Below are 24265 nucleotides of genomic sequence, written 5' to 3'. Positions count from 1 at the left end.
ACATGAATTTCAGCAGCCTCTAGGCCCTCCACTTCATCCTTGATAGCCAAAGCAATTTGATAGCAAGTTGCAGATCTTGGCCGATCATTTCTCACAAAAGACCAATTCAAGATTGTGATAGGGCCAGTTAAAATTCCTTTCATTGGTCGAGTGGTTAGACTCTGTGCATACTTTGACCAAAAGACAGTCATTGCATTTGGATGGCTCACATAACCATAAATGATAGGTGGTTTGACACAGTGAGAACCATACGACTGAACCCAACCATTTTCAGTGAAAGCAAACCCTTTAAGCTGCTCCCCAAAGTACTCAACCATATTGTTTCCCTTAGGCTCTCCATGCACGAGAACATCTATATCAAGTTCTTCTTGCAGCTTGCAAACTTTGGCAAGCCGATGAGGTCTTGCTTAATGATGACATCCTGGAGCTTGCTACTAGTGTTGTCTTTGTGCTCAAAAGTGGAATAGAGGATGAAGAGATGGAAACCGCAAAGTCTGAATAGTTCATATTGATGCCAATAGCAAACATCAATAGTTCAGATTGATGCCAACAGCAAACATCAAGAATCCCAAAGCATGTGCACAGTATCTATTTGTGAACCATGAATTCGTGGAGTGGGCAGCCACTACCTTCTATTGCTTGTCTTCTTCATTTATGCACTTCTTGAAATACATGCATGACTGAGCACACTTCAAAATTCTTTCCTATTGACTAAGAATTTAACTCCTAACCCATAATTGTGCTTGGTTTTGATTCTTGATCATTAAGCCAAAATTATAAGAAAGGGTAAGTGATGCAATCAGTGAGTCATTGATTTGCAGAGGTAACCCCTTTCTCCATTCCATTGTCCTTATTGATCGTGCATATCCTGAAAGGCCCAATCCTCAATTTGTAAATGCACATCATGCTGGTTGCTTAATAATAAATGCATGCCATGTATATTCCAGGTGAGGAAAAGCCCGATGCCAGGCAAGGTGGCAAGACAAAAGAGGGGTGACCCCCCCTTGCCATCAAAGACCATGAAGGGGTGCACAACTCGGATTGAGGGGGAACTTTGCCCACCTCCTGGTGATCCAAAGTCCAAAGTTGCTTGTAGGTGTAGGTACCCACTGAAGAAGTGAGATATTGACTTGGCATTGATGTATGGATGTATTATTGGCTACAAATGTATGGAAAATACTACTGAGGATGTATTTGCAGACATGAGAATACATATGCAGTCAATGGCAGTGAATACGATGCTTGGAATGTATGGGAGTTGCCTATGCATGGGGAAATTATGCTAAGAGATATTTATGACATGCTCAATTCTAGAATAAGGTTACAAATAGTGAATTTGGATGGTTGGACAATGTATTATGCCATGTGGGATGACCTTTCAGTCATGCATTGACAAGTTGATCCATTGCAACCCCTTTCTTGACCCCCATAGGGTGCTGTAAGCAATTTGCTTGCATTTACAGAAGTATACCTACTCCCTAAGGTGAAGGTCTTGTAGAGTGCCCAAAGGTTCTACTAAGGGCTTTGATTAGTTTTGGAGCTCTATTTGGACTCTACAAGATACTTATAGGTCAAAATAGGCCTCTACAGGTGTAGACAAGGTGCTAGATTGCATAGTACAATAGTACTTTTCTTATTACAAATTTTTTAATATAAAACCTGGGAGCACATGCTTATGCTCAGTTCAAAGAGGGAATCCTTGGCTCCGACTTGAACAGAAATCTAGGTCAATCACAGCTTCCCAGCTTAAGTTACGTGCAAAACAGTGATAGGTGGTCTAACGGGACTGTACCTAACCATTGCAAGGAATAAGGGAAAAACTAAGGCAAATGATGACCTCTAGCAATAAATAAGGAATGCACGTGCCCCGAGGGCTGAAAATAACCCTGAGGTGGAAGATGAAGATTACTCCCATGACGTGGGGAGCCTCAGCACGCTCACTAACACCCTCAGTTTGCATGAGACAAGGCATGATGAGAGGCATAGAGAATTGATAGAAGGCATTGGTCAAATGAAGACCATTATGGACACCCTTGATGCCCAGCTCACTAAGTGGATGGAATTCCAAATGAAAGAGAAGGAACATGAGGATAAGTCGGGTATATATGTTGAAAAAGTGACTCAGCCTCAATTTGGATATATGGGACAACCACCTAATCATGAAAGAGAGCTGAGAGACAAGATTATTTTCTCAAAATTCAATGGTCAATCATAATCTCTAGATGAACTTGAAGAGTGGCTTTCCAAGCTTGAGGATTATTTTGACATCTTGCCCTATAGCGATGACCAAAAGATCCATTTTGCAACCATCCACTTGGAAGGATTTGCACATAAATGGTGGAGGTACATTAAAAGAGAAAATCAGCAAGTAGACTTGTGTGAAGCGTTCAAGGCACTCATGGTGCAAGTATTTGTCTCGCCACAGTGGAAAAAGAAAAGCTTTTCCACCAATGGTATGGCCTTGAATAGCATGGTCTTGCTATTAGAGAATACACAAATCAGTTCCTCAACCTTACCATGTATGTTGAGTTGATTAGTGATGATGCCAAGTTACACAAGTATGTGTATGGACTGGATCCCCAACTCTTAGCTGATGTTTTAGCTCAAAATCTATCAGATTTGTTCAAAGTTATTGAGTTAGCTGAGAGGTACTCTTGTAATATCATCGAGATGCTTCATTTCAGCATGGAAAATAAAGATGGGCATCTCAGCTAGTGTTTGGGCAGCTAAGAGGACCTCTGTAGTCACATTTTGGGCAGCAAAGAGGTGCTGTAAGGCTGGAATAGTTTAGGGCAAGTTATGGTGGTGGTAACGTGCCATTCAACACTCCTAAGATCCCACATACCCCACTTTTAATTCCTCAAGACCACAAAGTAATTTCAAAACAACAAATATTTGAGAATGGATAATAGGCAAGGGGACAACAAGAATAAAAATGCTTCAGCCTTTGGCAGTCCAAAGTCCATTCCCATGGATTTGTATAAAGAAAGAAAGGAAAAAGGGCTTTGTTTCAAGTGTGGTGAGAAGTACACAGCTAAACATGCTTCCAAATGTGCTTATAGAAATGCAAAGGCAAGAGTCCAAAGTATGTTGGTCTTCTAAGACTCAGAGGATGACCACGAGGATGCAAGTGCCTTTATAATCATTGCTAAAAATAATGAGGCTGATGAAGAAATTGGGCAGGAAGAGTTCTTTGACCCTGCAGACACCTTTCCTTTTGACCCCAGTGGTCATGTAGACCATGCAGACACCTTTCCTTTTGACCTCGGTGGTCATGTATGTGTAGATACGGGTGACGAGAATGACTCACATGCTGCTACCACTATTTGTACTATCTCTGATGGATGGAAGAGGGTATCATCCAATACATTCCAGGGGCAGTCAAAGGTCAAAAGGAAAAGAAGTTGTGTTCAAGATCAATCATGGAATACTTGATCAAATGGCAAGGATTTCCCCTTGAAGAGGCCTTCTGGAGACCAGCTTCAATCATGGAAGAGTTCCCTCATCTTATGGATACTAACTCAGCTGAAATGTAGTCAACATGTAGCTTGTCCCAGTTCAAATAGCCTGCAGACAGCTCTCTATTTTCAGCCAGATTTGATTCTAAATTATGGACAGTAATTAATGCCATACATGGACTGAAAGTAATCGAAGTAAGCTTTGTTTCTATGTGACAAACATCTTGATTGGAGTTACCTATCAAAAGTTATTGCATATTTACTACAGCAGGGTCCTGTAGTAGACAACATGCTGTCCACTATCTGCAACATTCAATTCCTCACTGAATATGGGCCAAAATTGGATTTTTCTTATTCCCCAATCATGTCTATACAAGATATTATATCCATGACCCAATAAACATACATAACCCCTGCATGATTTATTGAATAAGCCCTTGTAATCATGCAACAGAGTAGTGCTCTATTGCTGGACTGCCCTGTCTTGCCCTATTATGTAATAACTCCCCAAATTGTTTTTGAGGGTAAAAAACTTTGGGTGGGGATGGAATGTAAGAGAGGAATTTAATAATGGGGAAATACTAGCTACACTAGATGGTATATAAGGCATTAGGGACTTGATTTCAGAGCATTAGATTATAATACAAGTCTCCTTTCATCTTCACCTCTCTCTTCAAGCTTTCATGGCTTCTTCCTCTCTCTTTCTATCTTTCTCTCTCCTTTTCGAGTTTTTCTCTCTCCTCGTTACTCTCTTTCTCTCTCTTCCTACAGTATTTCTCTCTCTTCTGCACACACACACACACACACACTCTCTCTCTCCTCTTCTTCTCTCTCCTATCCTCTTCTTGTCAAAAAATGAATAATAAAGAAATATTTTAGTGTTACATGATTTTCACATTTTATTCAATAATTATTTGCAAGAAATAGAGTGGTGTTATAAGCAATACATAAATTATTTAATAACTTAATGAGTAGCAATGGACAACATTTTACGAAGCGAGGTTTCACATCTAAAAAGGGATTAATTTATGGGTCTGATTAGATACTAGGCTTGCTTCTTCTAAATGTTTGTTTATTAACGCTATAATAGGAATTATTTTTCATTAAGGGAGGATAGGACAACTATAACAAGGAATATAAATAGTAAAACTTGTAGGTCTCTTGATCTACTCTTTGAGACAAACTTTTAAAAGATAAACAAGAAACCAACTTGGATAAACTGTTGCTATAAGTGACATGAGTAATATATGAGGAGTGGCCCATGAGACATGGGGAGACTTCATATGATCCTACCTTTAGGTTTCTGGTGCCCAATTAGTGATCTAGGTGTGATCAATTATTCAAAGTAATAGTCTAATATTAAAATGCTGGTTGAACCATGGAAGTTTAGCTAGTGGAGCACATATTATACATGTATTTTTGTTGGACTACAATCAATAGAGTTTTAAGAAAAATCTTGGAAGGTTAGTCAAAGGGAGCAATCTTCCTGATATATTCCACCTATCTAGTGCAACAACTCATATGAGTTGTCTTGTAAACCCAATTAAAAGTGGCTTAGCCTAGAGGTAGTTAGCACATGTATGTTATTCTTGAAGGGCTTGAGTTAGATGTAACTATAGCAATTGCCCTTGTGGACTTTTATAGTAAACATGGCATTCTTGAAGATGCATCAAATATTTTTACCAAAATGTCAATCAAGTATTTGATTGTATGTAATACCCTTGTAGCTTACATGTATCATGGATATGGTAATGAAGCTCTTCACATTTTCATCCAAATGATGCAGCAAAATTTTTAAAGTAGATAGAGCTATTTTATAAACATACTCTCTACATGTAGCCATGTTGGTTTTCTAGAATAAGGTTAGCACTACTTGCTAAACATACATTGAATCCTTCATGTCAAGCTAGATGATGAACATTTCAACTGCATTCTTGATTTAATGGGGAGGGTTGGAAAAATACAAGTAGATGATAAACTCATACAAGACATGCCTTTCTAGCCAACTACAGTTTCATGGATGTGTTTTCTTGGAGAAACCTGTAATGTTGGGGATGTTCAAGGAACAAGTTGTGCCATAAAGCACATTGTTGAACTAGGTTCAAAAGAAACTGTTTTGCAACATTTTTGGGCACTTATATGGTTGGTGAAGATGGATGAAGAGTTTAAACCTTGTTAGATTAGAGTTAGTTTACTCCAACAAGACAGTCCAACAACTTGGGCCAATGAATCATCATTCAAATGATATAAATCTTTGAGGGGAGGGTCATAAGCAAATCTTGCAAAGGAAAAAAGCCACTCTAGAGGAAGTGCCCAGTGGGGTTAGTCTAGTAGAGATGCTTCCAATTGATAAAAATGCAATCTCGAAACAATGTAAGAGTGGTCACTAGGGGTCCTCATAATGATGATCCAAGTACAAGTAAAGCTACCCCTAAGCCTATCGTGGTTGACAAAAAAGTTGTAGCTGCCAATACCGAGGCGGGTCCTCTTAAGTCTGAAGGTGTCTTAGAGAAGCCAATGGTCAAGAGCAAGCATGTAAGTCAAAAGTGAAGGAGGTTGTTAGTAAACCGAGAGAGAGGATGGTGTGCCAAGAAAAAAAGACTATTGTAATTTTTCGTGAGTTTGACCCTACAAATACTCTATGTGAAGTCAAGCTGGATGTGAACTTGTTATAATTAATACGGTTGACCCTACAAATACTTTATGTGAAGTCAAGCTAGATGTGAACTTGCCATAATTAATACGGTTGTCACCTAATGTTTGTAAGAAGTTTAAGAAAATCCTATGAACACGTTATGTTGTAGAACTTGTTGGTGTCAATCGAGTGGGTAGCAAATGGTGGGAACATGTGGAGAAACATTGCCCTAGGGTTTAGGTGTATGTTGATAGCATCTTGATAGAAAGTGATGTGGTCGTCAGTAAACATCATGAGTATGGACCTATTGGAGAGGCTTGGTTTATCCATTTAAAAGGATATTACAACTATCCTGAAAATGATAGATGACAATTTAAGATAGTTAGAAGGAATAGTATCTCAAGTACATGCAATAGTAGTGCATGTTGAGTGCATTCTTAACTTTCATGTTATTTGATTTGCTAGGAGGCTAAGCTATCAGTTGCTGTAGGGACGGTCGTGGTGGGTAGACATTCCAACTACTCGATTGATCTTTGGGCATGATTGAGGAGAATGATTTTGGATGTTTACCTTGGACGCCCACTAAATGAAAGGGCACCACCTCCCACTAGAGAATGTGATGCCAGGAGGCATATTTCACGGTGGATTCCGTAAAACTATTTATTGCCGGGGCTTGTACACAAGGATGATTCCTTGTGCAAGAAGTTGACGGGGACGCTTTTCCTTTTCGGGTGTCAAATTAATTTAATGTGCATGTGGGTGATTCAGTAAAATACAAATTAAATTAATGGACGTTTACGAGTTTAGAGTGCACACTCGAATTAAATTAAGGTTAGGACAGAGTTTCAACCTATTTAATTATTTTGTAGCTGAAGATGGCTAGGTATTCACTTTTGTTGGGTTTTATTTCATTATTTTCTAACAATTGTGAATGCTTCAGTTGATGTGTAGAGTAGGCAGCAATGGCTTTGGGTTGCACCGGGTGATGACATGAATCCAAATGCCTAGAAGAATTACTATTTTTGATGGGTGCACACCTTATCACTAAAGGCGTGGCACCAATATTTATTTAAGCGTGCTTATTTATTAAAGCACTTGACAAAATATTTATTATCTTGTATGTGCATAGGTATTCGGTTAAATATTTCATTATTTGATATTTGTATTTGGGCACAATCGACTTTTGGACGCCCAAATGCCTTACTTTATATTTGGGCAAAAATAAATGCAAAAGCAAAAGCATGCTATTTGTAAAGTGGGCTATTTTCCGGCTTGAAGATAAATAAATCTATAAATACATGCCTTGTGAAGCACTCACACAGGGCATGGGGGGAGATTGCACCCAATTAGAACATAACATGGATGATTTTATGGGCGAAGGTGATTTACCAGAGCTGACTATGGAATAGAAATTGGATCTAATCATGATGCAACTTCAAGAAGAGTGAAGGGAATGCTAAAACTTGCAAGCACAACTGGCTACACTTCAACAATTTACTATCGAGCAAGACAGAGCGCAACCTGAAGATGTCATTTGACATACTATTGATGCAATGCTCGATGCACAGACTCTTAGGAAAGAGGCCAAGATAAGTACAAGAAAATTTAAATTCTGCACTTTTAATGGGCAACGTGATGGAAAAATTGCTATTGCTTTAATTAGTCATTTTGACGACTATTTTCATGAAGAGCAATATGCTAAAAAATATAAACTTAAATGCGTCACTAACCATCTAGCAGACAGAGCATCATTATGGTGGACTGTTGTCCGCAAGAGTGTTGATTGTCCCTCTACTTGGGAAGCCTTTCAAAAGAAATTTTTGCAGAATTTCCTTCCACCTCAATTCCATGAGAAAGCCATCAAACAATGAGATTTCCTGCAACAAAGAGATCGTGAATCCATCCTGCAATACACTGTGAGCATTTGTGGAGTGCCTTACTTCAACTTCGAATTCTTGAATATGTTCTTGAGGTGACCCACAAGCGCAAGTATATGTCCGGTTTGCGTGGTCACTTCTATGTGGAAGTGAATATGTTCAAGCCAAAGACTTTAGAGGATGGGATTTCTTTAGCACATGATGCGGAGGATAAAATTCATGGACGAGAAAAGCGAATGCAATAATTTTTAGTTAATGGCAACTTTGGTACAAAGCAATTCAATTCAAACTTCCAAAAATTCAATCAAAATCGCTTTGCTCCTTCTTTTCGTAAACCCTGGACTCGACCTCCTGCTTTACCATCAACTGCTAATTCAAACCCTAAGCCTTTCCTCCAGTCAAATCCCAATCTACCCAAACTTCCAGCCCTTACCAACAATGTCTCCAAAGCAAATCTTATGGTTTGCTACAAGTGTCATCAGCTTGGACACTTAGCATCGAACTGTCAATGTCCAAGAAGCAAGTTGTTCAAATCAATTACTTGGGAGCAACTGATGACGAGGACCATGAAGATATTCCAGACTTCACTGAAGATAATGATGATATTGGTGATGCTTCAGATACTTTACTAGGTATGCCAAATCCTCATTCATTATTGACAATGAAATGTTTTGTGCATGGTCAAGAAAAGATAGTTTTGCATGATGATGGAAGCACACATGATTTTATTTCCACAAAGTTGGTAAAATAATTGAATTTATCTACTGTCCCAACTCATTATCGCATAAAGCCTACATTTTTAGGCATTAGATACAATGGTACACAAGAAGTGCATGATTTAGAGATTAGAATTGGTGATTATGTTGAGCACAGAAAATTCTTGGTTGTGCCTTTGCAAGCTAGTGATATTATTTTAGGAATGCCTTGGCGTGACAAATATAACCCTGACATAGATTATTCCACACATTCCATGAAAATTAATTTTAATAGAAATCAAATCACATTACATGGATCACACACTTTTGATAAATTTTCACTGCTTAGTCACACACAAGACGTGCATTGAGAAAAGATAGTAAAACATATTTAGTATGGGTGAATGAAATTGAAGCTAAGGAAAATCAGATGCACCCTAGGCATGCACAATTTCTTTCACAATTTAAAGATTGTTTTGCTACTGATTTACCACCTGGTTTATCGCCTACATGTCCTAAAGACCATAAAATAGATTTAATCCTAGGTTCTCAAACACCATGTAAAGCATCTAATAGACACAATCATATTGAACAAAAAGAAATCCAAACACAAGTTGAGGAACTATTGAACTGAGGACTCATTAGGCCCAGTAGTTCTCCTTTTGGTGCACCTATCCTATTAGTTAAGAATAAAAATAATACCTATAGGATGTGCATTGACTATTGTGCCCTGAACAAAATCATTGTTAAGAATAGATATTCGATCCCTAGGGTAGACGACTTCATGGATAAACTACAAGCGGTGAGAGCAAAATTTTGGTGCTGAGAAGTGCTTAAAAATAGCTAAAAGTTACAAATATCAAGGGAAAAACATTCAACGTCGAAGGTGGCGGCTCGATCTAGGACGATTTTAAGCGTCAAAGTGCTTTAAAGGCGCCCGAGTGACACTTGTTGATTTTTTATAATTTTTTATACTATCCCGTGGGTTGACAAGAGTTACTGGTCAATGCGGGATGTCAAGTCGGACGCCCAAGATTTTTCAGAGCTCAATTCGGAGTCCGGACGGGAAAGCAGCCAAGAAATGGGCAAGATTTGAAGAGGTGGACACTTGGGAGGCCAAGTGGGCATGACCTTTGGGGGGGGGGGGACATGCAACTTTTAATGTAACATGAAATTTCACATGAAGGAGGAGAGAAAAAACGTGAGGATGGAGGCGCAATATTTGCACCGAAAAATGCACTTCTTGGGGATGGAGGCATTATGTAGCTTGTGAATAACCATACACAATGATTATGGGGCTTCATTTCCCTCTATCTGCTGACCATATCGCCGCCTTTCGCTCCTCCAATGGCGGTCTCTATGAAGAACACTGATTTCAGTATTTCTCTCTCCTCCCTCTCTCTCTTCTAAGGGCAGATTCATGTGGTGAAGAAGAAGAAGAAGAATGGATGACAGATGCTTGTCCAATGAAGACTGGATTGCTCCGTGGTGTAAGAGGAATGAAGATTGCTGATTGTGGACTATCATGAGCATTAATTGTGGCTGGAAATCAGTCCCGAGATATGACAAATAAAAACCCGCAACCTGCAAAGAACGGTAATCTCATTTTTACAAAGGAAATTGATGTTTTATGCAATTTGCTTCATGAATATTTGTTCCCATGGGATGATTATGCATTACGATATTGCTTGATATGAGTTTGATCATTTGATGCTCAGAAAATCAGAAAATCATGTGTTGTGATTGAAATTAATGGTGTAAAACTTGTAAAACACGTGAAAAATGGGGAAATTGGGTGTTTTTGGTATGTAAATGGAAAATATAATAAGACACACCAACTAAATTTGTATTTTTGCTGCAAATGAACCTAAGGGTGACAGCGCAAAACTCATCTTGACTTTTTAGTTATTTAATATTGCAAAAAATACAAGAAAAATAGGAAAAATGGGAAAAAATAGGGGGAAAATGGATTTTGAGTGCTAAAAATTAAGGAAAAATAAGAACCATGTTTGTGAATGTATGGGGTGTTTGAAGTATGATGTTTAGCCTCAGTTTAGCCCTACCTTTATGTTTTTGTGAGTTTTTATTGCTTTTTATACAATAAAAATGTGGAAAATGAACCCTAAACCGATCAATAATGCACAACCTAAACGGGTGAGGGAGTAGAGTGTATAAAAGGTGTTTAAATGGTGAATAAAATGATAAAAAGCTTGCTGGTTTTTATGCATACCATTTAGGTTGGTCGATAATTAAAGATTAAGAACCTAGTAGCACGAGGGTTTCTCGGTGCTAGGTTCATGCAACGCCGCATACGAGCGATAGTCAAAGTCATTGAAAGAATGCTTTTGCACTAAACACAAAGGTTGATTTTTAATTGCTTGAGCATGTGGGCATGCACAATTTGCATGAAGCATAAAATGATAAAAGGTATCAGACAATACCTTATGGATGCATAGCGCATGTATTCTCTAGATCGTGACCAACGTTGAGTGAGTAAGGTTGTCCAAGCTGTAGGCTAGGCGTTGGGTCTAGGGGAAAGAAAGTGAGGTATTGTACATTCCTGGATATGATCAATTGGTACCTTGAGTGGAAATATGTGCGATATTGTGTTATATATGTTTAGCGATGCATCGAGGGGCCAATCGCCAAGATGTAGGAGAGTCGCAGTGAGGTAGCGGCAGTCAGTCGTGGGAGGACATCCTATGTTTGTACTTCGTGCTATTTGGCAATGTGCTGGGACTTAGACAACATATTATGCATACGCCTCTTGCTATTTATGTAGGAGGGATGGGCCATAACCTTATGCATTTAGTTTAGGGCTACGAGCCTGTTTTTTCCTCCTTGGAAAGGAGCATATTATTGTATATCTGGATTCTTCCAGAGAAGGATGTGTAGGTGCTATTTTGTTTGATCTCGTTAGGCCAAGAGGGCCAGTTTGCGAGGTTTTAGTGTTCTATCTCGTTAGGCCAAGAGGGCCAATTTGTGAGGTTTTAGTGTTCTATCTCGTTAGGCCAAGAGGGCCGATTCAGTTTTGTAGTGAAGTGTTTTATTTCATGAGGCCAAGAGGGCCAGTTGTATGTTTAGTGCAGGTACGGTTAATGGTTTCTTGTTTGAGTTTTGTGCTAGACAAATTCGGAAGAAGAGCTTGGAAGGAGCCTTTTGTTGCGTGGAAGCTTCTCATGGCCCTATCCAGGTGATATTTCTCCTTTATGAGTACAGTGGTTTTTTTTGCTGTATGTGTTTGTGTACTTGTTAAGGGGTTTTTCGTTTCTTGTTGGGGACTGGCGTCCAAGGCATGAAGTCCCAGGTTTAGGTTTAGTATGTTTGAGGGAGGTCTAAGTAGTCATTGCCTCCTATAAAGCCATTGTCAAGCATCAAAAGACCCGTTTTAGAAGGGAGTTCTAGTGACCCTGTTCTGTTAGCCTGCTAGGCAGCCGTTCTAGGAGTTCTTGTTAGTTGTGAGGCCGTTAGGGAAGCCTGCAGAAGGAAAAGAAAGAGGATAAGGGAAAAGAAACCTTGAATACCTAAAGCGAAAATGTAAATACAAAGGTGTGTAAAAAGGAGTTCTAACCCCTATAAATAGAAAAGAAAAGAAATGAAAATTTATAAGTAGTTGATCATTGCCTTGCGAGGGCTTGGTAGGTTCCTAGGGACGAGTCAGACCCGGGGCCGATGCCTTATCTTCCTAGGGGGTGGCGTCTTGCTAGAAAAGAAGAAACTAAGGAAGGTTGGAGCGAAAATAAAAGTGAGCGTCAAAAAAGGATTAAGTGTCACCTTGCGAGGGCTTGGTAGGTTCTTGGGTACCGAGACAGGACCTGAGGCCGATGCCCTGTTCTCCTTGGGTCACTATGCTCAGCTCCCTCCTTTTTACATACCCGAGTATGGGGAAAATAAAACCCTAAAAGAAAAAGAAATGTGCTGAAAGGAAATACTTCTTGATCAGGCTATAGGAGTCCTCGCCTAGTAGGAGTTCCTAGTTGTGTTGTCCTTAGTTAGTTAGGTAGTTCAGACCACCACTTAGGGTAACTTCTTTGATAGTTCTTTTTACTTTGGCCGTGTTGGACCAGTCGGTTATTAGTGACTAGCTTCGGACTTTTATCAGATTATGCTAAGCCTACTCCTTGTGGATGTCATGCCTTGGTTTTGTCAGGGGGTTGGGTGAGAGCATTGTGCTAAGTTTTATTGTATATTTATTTTGTATCAGCTTGATGCTTCCTTTGGTTGTTTGTGTGCAGATATGTTCGTGGGTTCGACGGGCTGAGTCGCCCTATCCTGTGGTCGCCAATGAGAGCGGAATTTTGCTGCTGAGAAGTGCTTAAAAATAGCTAAAAATAACGAATATCAAGGGAAAAATATTCAACATCGAAGGCGGCGGCTCGATCTAGGACGATTTTAAGCGTCAAAGTGCTTTCAAGGTGCCCGAGCGACACTTGTTGATTTTTCATAATTTTTCAGACTGTCGTGCGGGTTGAAAAGAGTTACTGATCAATGCGGGATGTCAAGCCGGATGCCCAGGATTTTTCAGAGCTCAATTCGGAGTCCGGACGGGGAAGGAGGCAAGAAATGGGCAAGATTTGAAGAGGTGGACACTTGGGAGGCCAAGTGGGCATGACCTTTGGGGGGGGGACATGCAACTTTTAATGTAGCATGCAATTTCAATGAAGGAGGAGAGAAAAAACGTGAGGATGGAGGCGCCATATCTGCGCCGAAAAATGCGCTTCTTGGGGATGGAGGCATTATGCAGCCTGTGAACAACCATACACAATGATTATGGGGCTTCATTTCCCTCTGCCTGCTGATCATATCGCCACCTTTCACTCCTCCAATGGCGGTCTCTATGAAGAACTCTGATTTCAGTCTTTCTCTCTCCTCCCTCTCTCTCTTCTAAGGGCAGATTCATGTGGTGAAGACGAAGAAGAAGAATGGATGACGGATGCTTGTCCAATGAAGACTAGATTGCTCCGTGGTGTAAGAGGAATGAAGATTGTTGATTGTGGATTGTCATGAGCATTAATGGTGGCTGGAAATTCAATCCCGAGATATGACAAATAAAAACCCACAACCCGCAAAGAACGGTAATCTCATTTTTACAAAGGAAATTGATGTTTTATGCAATTTGCTTCATGAATATTTGTTCCCATGGGATGATTATGCATTACGATGTTGCTTGATATGAGTTTGATCATTTGATGCTCAAAAAATCAGAAAATCATAAGTGTCGTGACTGAAATTAATGGTGTAAAACCCGTAAAACACGTGAAAAATGGGAAAATTGGGTGTTTTTGGTATGTAAATGGAAAATATAATAAGACACACCAACTAAATTTGTGTTTTTGCTGCAAATGAATCTAAGGGCCACAGCCCACAACTCATCTTGAATTTTTAGTTATTTAATATTGCAAAAAATACAAGAAAAATAGGAAAAATGGGGAAAAAATAAGGGAAAAATGGATTTTGAGTGCTAAAAATTAAGGAAAAATAAGAACCATGTTTGTGGATGTATGGGGGGTCTGAAGTATGATGTTTAGCCTCAGTTCAGCCCTACCTTTATGTTTTTGTGAGTTTTTGTTGCTTTTTATACAATAAAATGTGAAAAATGAACCCTAAACCGATCAATAATGCACAACCTAAACGGGTGAGGGGGTAAAGTGTATAAAAGGTGTTTAGATGCTGAATGAAATGATTAAAAGCTTACTAATTTTTATGCATACCATTTAGGTTGGTCGATAATTAAAGATTAAGAACCTAGTAGCACAAGGGTTTCTCGGTGCTAGATTCATGCAATGCCGCATACGAGCGATAGTCAAAGTCATTGAAAGAATGCTTTTGCACTAAACACAAAGGCTGGTTTTTAATTGCTTGAGCACGTGGGCACGCACAATTTGCATGAAGTATAAAATGATAAAAGGTATGAGACAATACCTTATGGATGCATAGCACCTGTATTCTCTAGATCGTGACCAACGTTGAGTGAGTAAGGTTGTCCAAGCTGTAGGCTAGGCGTTGGGTCTAGGGGAAAGAAAGTGAGGTATGGCACATTCCTGGATAAGATCAATTGGTACCTTGAGTGGAAATATGTGCGATATTGTGTTATATATGTTTAGCGACGCATCGAGGGGCCAATCACCAAGATGTAGGAGAGTCGCAGTGAGGTAGCGGCAGTCAGCCGTGGGAGGACCTCCTATGTTTGTACTTCATGCTATTTGGCAATGTGCTGGGACTCCCTTTGAGGAGTGTTAATTGGGTTAGAGTTGGACTACGAGACGTGATACAAACGCAAGATATTTGGGAAGATGATGTATGTGTCATCCACGCTCCTGGCCGCGAGGCCGTGGGCTTGTTGAGCGCATGATAGAGGCCCGGCTAGTGCATGAGCTAGTGCCGACCCGTTTTATGTCCCATCAAGTGGCCACTATTTTTAGCAAGATAGATCTCAAATCTGGACATCATCAAGTACACATTGTTACACCTAACATTTTTAAGACTACATTTAGAACTCAGTTTGGTCATTATGAATTTATTTTTATGCCTTTCAATTTGACCAGTGCACCAGCTACATTCAGTTGTATGATGAATCGTATATTTTTGAAGTATCTAAAGGGGATGCAATGGCAGTGGAGAAGGAGAAGAGGAAGATGTGGGAGAGAAGAGCACACACAATGTAGGTGTTGTCAAGAATAATATACGACAACCTTATTGCACTATCTCATATATATGAATAAAAAATATGGGCGATCAGTGTACACTGGCAGACCCAAGGGTCTTTTACCCTAACAACCTCCCACTAAAAGGCCAATGGGCCAGGGAGTGAAAAAATAAATAAAAAAGAAAAGAGACAAGGTGAGGAATCATGACATCTCACCCAATGCCCAATCGAGAAAAGCGAGCTATGCAATAAGCAGGAACCTCTGTGAAAGGAGAGTCAAGCATCCCTGAGTCCATGACATCCAGGAGATAAGCAATCTCGCAGCTCCATAGAGCAGAGCAATCCAAGAATGCTTCTCATGAAGCAAGCACAACTGATGAGTGCAAGGCTATAATGCATAAGCATTAGAGTAGCACATATCATTAGCGTGGTGCATAGGAGATAGCTGAGAGTACATAGACTCTCCAAAGTCAATCATAGAAGAAGGGCTCGCATATCCTGAGACGGGGTCTCAAGATGGTATGCGGCCTTAGCGAAGCGGAAGACTAACATATGACTATAGCATCAACCATAAAGCACATTGAATGTGCATCAAGAGGCTTGAGAGATGTCTATGTCTCATAAAAGATAGCATGATGGTTGCGTATAACCTGCTGGGCATCCAAATCCCATAACCTGTAAGCCTGAAAGTCACCATCTCCATAACCAAGGAGGATACATCTGCGTGACATAGGTATATCTGGCATACATACAAATGCCTGGCAGCCAAACATCCTCAAGTAATCATAGGAGGGTCTCATGCCACTCCATGCCCCGTGTGGTGTAATACCATCCAAAGTCAGACACGACGTCTTATTAAGCAAGTAGAATGCCGTCATAAGGGCCTCAGCCAAAAATCCATAAGATAACCCAATCGTGGTAAGCATAGAAGCAATCTTTGCTTGTAGAGTCAAGCACATGCCATGAGAAATCCCGTAATACTGTGGGCATAGGAAATCAATACCAGACTGTTGGCAATAGGACTAAAAGCTGGGAGAGATAGCATGACTCTCATAATCCATCTGTAAGCACCTAGGCTTGCAACCAACAGAATCCATAAACCTGTCAAGCATAATTGCAGCATCCTCAATCTGTACCAAGGGAAAAGCCCAAACAGGGTGGGTAGCATGATCCACAAAGGTTATAAAATGTGAAGCTTCACCAAGTGACTAGGTAGGCATAGGTCCTTAAACTGCACAATGGACAAGATCTAGAGGATCATGCCTCTCATGATCACCATGAGCCAAAGGGGCTTTGCAAGGACCATAAGAACAATCATGGCAAGCATCAAGATTTACATGTGACATAGGAGGCAACAATGAGTCTGAACGAGATAAGATCTCCATCTCTTTGTGGTCCATATGGCCTAGGCGATAATGCCATAACGATGCATGTGGTATCCGGATAACCGCAACCATAGAATCTCCCACATGAGAGAGATGCACTGGGTAATGAGAACCAACTCTAGAACCTCTAGCCAAAACCAAGCAACCATGATAGATCTTCCATGACCTATCCTGAAGAGAAACAGAGTAACCTACATCATGCAACTGACGGATAGACATCAAGGTCTTACTGAGAATAGGAACATATAATACATCATGGAGCACAAAAGAAGTCCCATTAGGCAAAGCTAGGTGTATATTCCATGTACCAACAATAGTATAAGACTACTCAAGGCCCAAATCAATGCACTTGTCAACCTCCGTGTAAGAAGAGAACCATGCTCTATGAGGGGTAACATGAAAAGATGCCATAGAGTCCAAAAGCCAATCAAATGCATAGGCCTGCTCATTGAGCAAGTAAGCTGTAGGGAAACAAGATGACAGGAGTACATGCTCAACTGCATCATCATGGGTAATTGCATGTACCTCACCACTAGTAAGAGTGGTAACACTTGTTGCATCTGTTGTATCTTTGACTCTCTGCTCATGTTGAGTCCATCTCTGTCTCTACTGTTCTCTAATCCGTCTAAATCATTTTCTTTGAACATGCCCAAGCTTCCCACAATGGAAGCAAACAACATCTGAAGTAGAAGAACATGCAGAAGACGACAAGGAATACAAGTCATCATGAATAGGGCTATCCATAGCATCCACGAAGCTCAAGGAGTTGAGAGTTGTCCCAATGGAGGGAACCTGCTCATGAAGATAATCATTTGCAAGTACATCAGTGGTAGAAGCATGATGCAAAGGCTCATGAAATCTCAATGGACAGGAGGACATAAAGACATCAACCAAGGATGCAAAAGCTCCCACATGAAGAAGAAGATGCAAAAGCTCCCACATGAAGAAGAGTTGTAGTCAACTGCATGACATAACCAACCACAATATGGTAAAGCATAAGACATTTGTCATAAGAGCATACATATTTCAGCCATAAAATCAGCCCATAACCATACTCATAAGCATAGATCTATAGCACATAATGCCATCTGGGGAAAGCCAAGTCAAGAGGCAAAGAATCCTGCAAGAGTCAACCTCCAGGAAAAGCCCAAGTATCTGTAACAACACATAAGCATAGCTCTACAGCACATAATGCCATCTGGGGAAAGCCAAGATCGGCAAGAGGCAAAGAATCCTGCAAGAGTCAAGCTCTAGGAAAAGCCCAAGTATTTGTAACAACAACATCCAAATAAGTGGCTCTGTAAATTACATGACAGTATACAAAGTGCATAGTCAGGTAAGCATCAAGAGCAACTGCTCTCTGACCTATATGGGCAAAAGCAACCCAACTAGCATAGAAGCTAGGCAACACAGAAGCAACAAAGCCATAACTACTAAACCCAAGCATTGTCAAGAAGTCCACTGATCAAGGAGTAACCTGCAAAGAACCAAGCATCAGTGAGCAATGAAAGCCAAGACAATGGAGCAAGCACTGCTCAAACATGTATCTACATCCAAGTAAATCCAAGATCCATATTCGAGGCATTAAGGGCCAAATAGCATCCAAGCTGCATCAACGATAAGCTGACCAAATGAAAACTACTCCACAAAATTTTCAAATGCAAGTCGATTCAAGCCCAAACATCTACCATACTAAAGCCCGAACCCAAAAGCATCCACATCAGATATCAGTCCCATAATGGGTAGCACGGGGCATAAACCTTGTCAAGTGAAATGCCAGCTGCAAAGAAAATGACAGTAAACCAAGAATTGAGCTTTGATATTTGCTCAAGCAGCATCCGGGAGCATAAAAATCAAAGTGGCATTATCCAAATACATCAACATATCATCTCAAGAAGTCGGAAGCACTCGTAGAACCATAGGCATAACCAAACTGGAGATAAAATAACCTGTCAATCAAGGTAGCATAAATACCAACCAACAATGAAGTTTTTGCATCCAAATCAAGGCTCAATAGCTCTCAAATAACAAATCCGGGCATAAACCATGATGATCAAGCATCAATACATCCAATAGGACACCCAAATGTCAACAAAGAGCATTATGCATAACCTTCCCTGATAAAACCTTGCTATCCAAACAATGTATAGCAGCAAATCCCTATATAAATTGAGCTATGGAAGCTCAAACTAAGTCCCAAAGCATTTCAAAACATTTGGCAAACATCCCCAAAGCATCTGGGTATCAAATACCAAGCCTCGGGAGCATCACATAAGCTGAGAGCATGACATTTTCTTATTGTAAATCAACTCAAATCTATTGCAAAAACATTATGTGATCAGAATTTGGCAGATCTGATATTGTCATTGCATTTGGAGTGTGTCAAAACCCCAAGTTAAAATCTTACCTTGCCTAAATTGGATTGCGGATGCCCAAGATATGAAAAAAATGGGAATTTTGAGCCAGATTTTGAAATAGGTGCAAAAAAACATGAGTTTCTACTGTGGGGCTTGCTAGTTATCCTAAGGATAATGGGGCAAATGGGGGCATACAAGGTGCCCAATGAAGCCAAGGAACACCTGCAAAGAGCCTATGAGGGCCGGGGAGAGGTGGGAGATGAAATCTTACCTCGGGGGGAAGAAGCCAAGCTCTAGGTCTTTAATTCGGGCTGAAGTAATGCCGAGCCAAGCTCCACGATCAAGATTTGATCCAAAGCTCTGATACCAGTTGAAGGGGATGTAATGGCAGTGGAGAAGGAGAAGAGAAAGGTGTGGGAGAGAAGAGCACACACAATGTAGGTGCTGTCAAGAATACTATATGATAGCCTTATTGTACTATCTCATATATATGAATAAAGAATATGGGCAGTCAGTGTACATGGGCAGGACCAAGGGCCTTTTATCCCAAAAATATTAGAATTGTGTGATTGTTTTCTTTGATGATATATTGGTTTTTAGTAAGAATGAGAGTGAGCATTGTGAACATCTATCTTTAGTTTTCAAATTATTGAAAAAGAATCAATTGTATGCTAACCCTAACAAGAGTGAATTTTTCCAAACTCAGATTGAATACCTAGGTCACATTGTTTCTTCTGATGGTATTTGCATTGATCCTAAAAAGATAGATGCAATTTTGAATTGGCTAATCCCTAAAAATCTGCATGAGCTACGTTCTTCCTTAGACCTTGCCAAATTTTATAGAAAATTTGTGAGAAATTTTTCATTGCTTGCATTTCCTTTGACGAAATTGTTAAAGAAAGGTGTTGTGTATCGTTGGTCTGAAAATTAGCAAAAGTCTTTTGATTTTTTGAAACATGCTTTAACACATGCACATGTCCTACAATTATCTAATTTTAGTCGACCATTCTTCCTAGTAGTCATTGATGCTAGTGGATTAGGAATAGGAGCTGTCCTCATGCAAGATTCACATCCCATAGCCTATTCTAGTTGCAAACTTAAACCTTTTAAATTGAAGTATTTCACCTATGATAAAGAATTGTTAGCTGTAGTTCAAGCCTTACATCAATGGAAACATCATCCGATGGGATTTGAATTTATGATTAAAATTGACCAACAAAGTATCAAACATCTCCTTAGCCAGCCTCAAATTTTTGACAGCCATATTAAACGGGCTGCTTTCATTCAAAGTTTTCATCCACTTATCCAATATCAACCAGGAAGAGAAAATGTTATTGCCGATGCATTGAGTAGAAGACCAAGTATCCATGAAGGATACCTATGACCATGACCCCAGTTTTCAAGTTGATTGGAACAAATTAGTTGCTAATAACTGGATTCCAATTGATTCTTTGTCTTATTCTGATGGATTTATGTTTTATGAGAAAATATTGTGTGTCACTATTCAATTTAGATCATTTGTGTTGCACAAAATTCATTGTTCTCCATATCAAGGTCATAGAGGTATTATTTCCACTTTAAGAACATTGGTTGAAGATTTTTACTGGCCGCAAATGGAATCTAATGTTTCTAACTTTGTTTCTGAGTGTTTAATTTGCCAAAGAGTCAAGCAACACCATGGTAAGCAATATGGTTTGTTAATGCCTTTACCAATTCCTGATCGTCCATGGGAACATATTTTAATGGATTTTATAATTGGTTTGCCTAATACACAAGCTAATCATGACATGATTTGGACTATAGTAGATCTATTTAGTAAACAAGCATATTTTCTACCATGAAGGAAAACATTAACTGCATCTCAAGCTGCACAATTGTTTTTGAAGATTGTTTTCACTAATCATGGTTTGCCAAAAGTTATTATTTTTGATCATGATTTTAGATTTTGTGATAAATTTTAGTCTATTTTGTTTGCTAATTTGGGTACTAAGATTGATTTCTCATTTGCATTCCATCCTGAAACTAATGGGCAAATAGAAGCTACTAATAGTATAATTCTAGATCTTTTGTGTGCATACACAATTTCAAAACCACAAACATGGGACACACATTTACATCTACTTCAATTTGCATGTAATAATATACCACACACAACTACTCATAAAGCACCTTTTGAAATCATTTATAGACATAGATTACCTATACTTGTCACATCATTGTCGAATAAAGTTAAAGTTGTTGACGATATTACCAATATGCATGCTACTATTTTTTCTCAAGTTAAAGATATGATTGCGAAAGCCCAACAATCATAAACTAAACAAGCTAATAAGGAAAGACAAGCCATGAGTTTCAATGTTGGTGATTATGTTTGGTTACGTATTGAAAAGTGTTGAGAGACACCTTGTTGTTAAATTAGCACCTAGGTTTTATGGACCTTTCAAAATAATTCACAAGATCAATGACAATGCATTTAAATTAGAACTACCCAAACATTGGAAAATCCATAATACTTTTTATATCAGTTTGTTACGACCTTTGAGAGGCCACTTACCTGTCCACCCTATCTACAAAAACCCTCCTTTGTTAGAAGAAGAAACTGAAATCCTTGAACCTAAAACTATTCTAGACATTGACTTTATGATCACTAGAACTAGCCATAGATCTTCTAGATATTTGGTTAAGTTTAAAAATCATCCTGTTGAAGAGGCCCAATGGATACATGCCCGCGATCTAAGTGCTTACCCCTCATTGCTTGCTCCACATTGAGCTAATAGCAATTGAGGGCAATTACTATCCCACCCCAGGGGTATGATGCCAGGAGGCCTATTTCACGGTGGATTTCATGACCATGGTGGATTTCGTAAAACTATTTATTGCCGGGGCTCGTACACAAGGAGGATTCATTGTGCGAGAAGTTGACATGGATGCCTATCCTTTTTGGGCGTCAGATTAATTTAATGTGCATGTGGGTGATTCCGCAGCGGGTGATTCCATAAAATACAAATTAAATTAATGGACGTTTACGAGTTTAGAGTGCACACTTGAATTAAATTAAGGTTAGGACAGAGTTCCATCCTATTTAATTATTTTGTAGGTGAAGACTACTAAGTATTCACTTTTGTTGGGTTTTATTTAATTATTTTCTAACAATTGTGAATGCTTCAATTGATGTGTAGAGTAGGCAATGATGGTGTTAGGTAGCACTGAGCGATGACGTGAATCCAAATGCCTAGAAGAATTACTATTTTTGATGGCGCACGCCTTGTCACTAAAGGTGTGGAGCCAATATTATCACTAAAGGCGCAGAGCCAACATTTATTTAAATACACTTATTTATTAAAGCACTTGATAAAACATTTATTATCTTGTATGTTCATAGGCACTCGGTTAAATATTTTATTATTTGATATTTGTATTTGGACACAACCCAACCTTTGGACGCCCAAACACCTTACTTTATATTTGGGCAAACGCAAACACAAAAGAAAAAATATGCTATTTGTAAAGTGGGCAATTTTTGGGCTTGAAGATAAATAAATCTATAAATACATGCCTTGTGAAGCACTCACATAGGGCATGGGGGGAGATTGCATCCAACTTTTCTTTTTGTCTCATGTCGTGCAAATTCCCTTTTGCTTTGTTCTTGAAATTATGAAGGTTTATAGAGTTCTTTGTTCTTGGGGACCTTCCGGCATTCACTATGCAAGTATACATCATCCAATCTGCGCACTAGAATGGGAGGCACTTGAGACCACCTCTGCGACTAGAACTTTGAGCTCTAATGAGTTTGATGAGGGTTCCACAATGAAGGAGGTCTATCAATTGTGTTTGAATGAGCTGATAGGGGTAAAAGATCAAATATATGATACCAACGTAATAGAGTGGAATCGTGGGACTCCTAATGATCCCTGCTCGATCAAACTTGGTGCTATATTATATGATGATGAGCATGCAAACTATGTATTGCTCCTATAGGAGTTGTAATGAGTGGGATACACAAGAACTAGGGCTTAGACATCCACTTACACTGACTGAGGTATATAAGGTGTAAGAGACCTAATTTAGAGCATCTAGACATAATCAAGAACTGACTCTTCACCTTGCTTTCAAGATTCCATGGCTTCATCTCTCTTTCCCCCCTCTTTCTTATGTTTCTCTCTGCCACAAGTACATGTATAGTAGGTAGGACTATAGTTAGTTATATCTTTTCTTGGAGTAAGCAAGAGGTATAGTTGGAGCTTTTGGCATATTTGGAGCTAAAATGGTTAACTTAGCATGTCATCACTCCTTTTCAAGCAACTTTTAGAGATTCTAGGACCAAAGTTGGAGCTCAAGAGTTAGAAGAGGGAAAAATCCCAATTACTTTTTGTTCCAATCCCTTTCTCTCTCTTAATTGCAAGTTGCCATGGTTGCTAGCTACAAGAAACCCCAAGATCTTGCTCCAACTCCCTCCTAGACATCAATTACTACCTAAGCTTGGTTCCTTGTATCTCTAGTAGTAACATGTAGATCAATCTATAGGCTGGGTTGGACCAGGTAGAGCCCTCACAAGGAATAGCCTGCAATTTGCGATGCAAATTGTGCTACTGTCTCTACCCTCCTCCTTCCCTTCTTCAGCAATATCGAGCCTCTCCCATGGCTTCCTTACTCCACTAGCAACCGGCTGAGACTCCTGGTCAAGGCTTGGACCTCCTTTCTCTGGCATTTGAGCTCAAGTTAAGAACCCTAGTGCATAGTAGTAAACTGTTTGGGGCCACCATTGAAGCTCAGTCCGAGCTCTTAAACCTTTCTAATCTTACCCCCCAAGACCCTCTTCAACTAGTCTTGGCCTCATTCAACCAGATTGAAGACATGAAACTCAACATGCCAAGGATTCTTGTGAGAAGCCATGAAAGTTTCACTTGAAGCTTTCTAATTCTTGAAGAGCAAGCTTGGAAGCAAGCACATGACCCCCCATCATTAGAGTAAGCATCAAATCCTTGAAGATTTCATCCAAAATTGGAGTACTCTACTCACTTGAATTGACTTCATGGAGAACTCGACATTGTGGTGGAATCATGCTTCATCTTTCTTCTTCAAACACTAAAGAGGTATGCGAATTCAATATTAATCTCTCATTTTAATTCACTTGTTGAGATTAATTTCTTTTGTTGGAGAGATTAAGCATGCATATTGCCTCTTAATTGAGTCATTTTTTATATGCATGCTA

The sequence above is a fragment of the Lygodium microphyllum genome, chromosome 9 (assembly GCF_053477565.2).
Source record: "Lygodium microphyllum isolate KBCC chromosome 9, Lygodium_microphyllum_v1.1.10, whole genome shotgun sequence".
Lineage (NCBI taxonomy): Eukaryota > Viridiplantae > Streptophyta > Polypodiopsida > Schizaeales > Lygodiaceae > Lygodium > Lygodium microphyllum.
Note: the sequence above shows the minus strand (reverse complement) of the source record.